Source organism: Rhinolophus ferrumequinum, chromosome 18 (assembly GCF_004115265.2).
Source record: "Rhinolophus ferrumequinum isolate MPI-CBG mRhiFer1 chromosome 18, mRhiFer1_v1.p, whole genome shotgun sequence".
Taxonomy (NCBI): Eukaryota; Metazoa; Chordata; class Mammalia; order Chiroptera; family Rhinolophidae; genus Rhinolophus; species Rhinolophus ferrumequinum.
Window position 1 is genome coordinate 14,397,839 of NC_046301.1, and position 2,052 is coordinate 14,399,890.

Below are 2,052 nucleotides of genomic sequence, written 5' to 3' on the forward strand. Positions count from 1 at the left end.
TTCCTGTGACATGCTGCCATCAAAGTCCATTTTATTACGTTCTTCTACCCCAGCAGCAGTGCTAATGCTGGCTGGCACAGGGCATGTTCAGAGGAAAGACAAAGGGAAGGAAAGGAAGTCTATTTACATACTCATTCAATCCCCTGGGAGTATTTGGGGCATGGCTGACATCAGACCTCAAGCCTGTGCAGGGATCAATTGAAACTTGGAGCTGTCCACCCACATGCCTTAGCTAGGAGCTCAGAGTCACCTTGGGGTCTATCACCTACTTACACCCTATTTATATTTCTTTCTTTTTTGGAGGATCTCTCATTTCAGAATTTATTATAATAACTACACCTTGATAGTAATTGGTACCAACCTACTTATGGAGAAGTATTTCTTTTAGTTTGAAACCCCGGTATCCCCTAACTAATGATCATTTCTGTCTAATTTGCTCTTAAAACTATGTTTACACATTTACTATAAATACTATTTATTCAAGCAAAATCAGTATCAACGGCATGAAAGGGATTAATGGGAAGCAAGTCCCTCAATCCCTCTTCAGCAATTAGGTAACATCGGAAATCACTAGATCTGAGTCAGTAATTTTGATGTTTATTGGTAGACTTTTGAAAGAAGGGGAACAAATATGACAAAGAGAATCAGACCTTAAAAAAAATAAAGATAAAAGTCAGCATTTTCAACTGGTACTAAAGACTCATTCCTCTTTTTTCAATGTCTGATCTTATTTATTTGTTGTTCTTAGACAATCTCATTTTTGCTGGACTCAGAGATAGAAGCTCTCAGAGAAGACAGCCTATGTCTCTTGGCAATCTTTTCCTGACATTTTTCTTTGGCCTCCTTCATTCTCTTGGCCAAAAGTTGAACATACTCTGTGTCCCCTTCCTTATTTTTCTTAGTACACTTTTTCTTCAGAACAATACGCTGACGTTTGAGTTGCAGGACATGTGGAGTAACAAGACGCTGAATCTTGGGTGCTTTGGTGCTAGGTTTCTCACCTTCTTTGTTTAGGGGCTTTCTCACAACATACAGGTGGACATCATCTTCTCTAAAGAGATTGAAAAGTTTGCGGATTCTGCTAGCTCTTTTGGGTCCAGGAGACGACACACAGTAGTATTAGTGAGACCAGGAATATCTTTCTCCCCCTTTTTTTACAATGACCAAGTTGAGAACACTCAGATTGGCATTCACAATGCAAGCTCCAACAGAGTTGTGCTTCCTTTCTCCAGTCCTCCTTGGTCCATAACAGGAATGCCCGTTACTCAGGAGCAGATGACAGCCGCGGGTCACGACACCCTGCTTCCTGGGGAAACCTTGTTTGTCGTTCCCACCACTGATTCGAACCACACAACTCTTCCATTCTTCCACCCAGAATGTCAGCAGCAACTTCTGTCACCATACGCTCCTCATAAAACGTACAAAGTTTGCGTTCATCGTCCACGTCAATGAGTTTCTGGCGGCCAGTGGCTGGGAAAGAGATGTTCAACTTCATCCTGAAGCAGCCACCTGCCTCCGAGGCACCACAAAAACAAAGAGCAAGACTCATTCCTCTTCAAGGGGAAAAGAAACGCAGCTGCTTCACCATGCCTTTGGTTACATCAATATTGGTGTGAACCACCGATGAAAGTGGTTTTTCCTCTTCATGAGCATGTTGTTGCTTTTGCCCGGATGCCACGGCATTTCACCACCCTCTCCTTCCACAGTTACACTGTTTTACAAAGATCAAGAACGAAGAAAACGGACAATTTTTAAGGCAATTCCGTCTTCAGTGTGGTGTGTTTTCGGCCGTGCAGCGGTGTCCCCGGGCTCTGGCTGCAGGCGTGCTGCTCACTTCTTTGGCCTCTGAGCCTCCGCACTGCTCGGAAGGACAGGGTGCTTGTTTGAGGTTTTTCAGGCTTTGCTTTTTTCACTGGCATGACAAGGCACAGCAGTCCAGTCTCTTTGCCATTTTTCACTGATTCGGAGGTGAGGAGTCACTCAGCAAAAGAAACCACCAGCGGCTAAAGAGAGTGGAGAGAAAAGACAGGAGCGGCCCAGCCTGGCCTTTCT

At 44.2% G+C, this 2,052-nt stretch overlaps 1 pseudogene; it reads right to left on the reverse strand.

The window, feature by feature from the left end:
• Window positions 1-744: 744 nt before the first annotated feature.
• On the reverse strand, window positions 745-1,495 carry LOC117037886 (40S ribosomal protein S6-like; annotated as a pseudogene).
• Window positions 1,496-2,052: the final 557 nt, after the last annotated feature.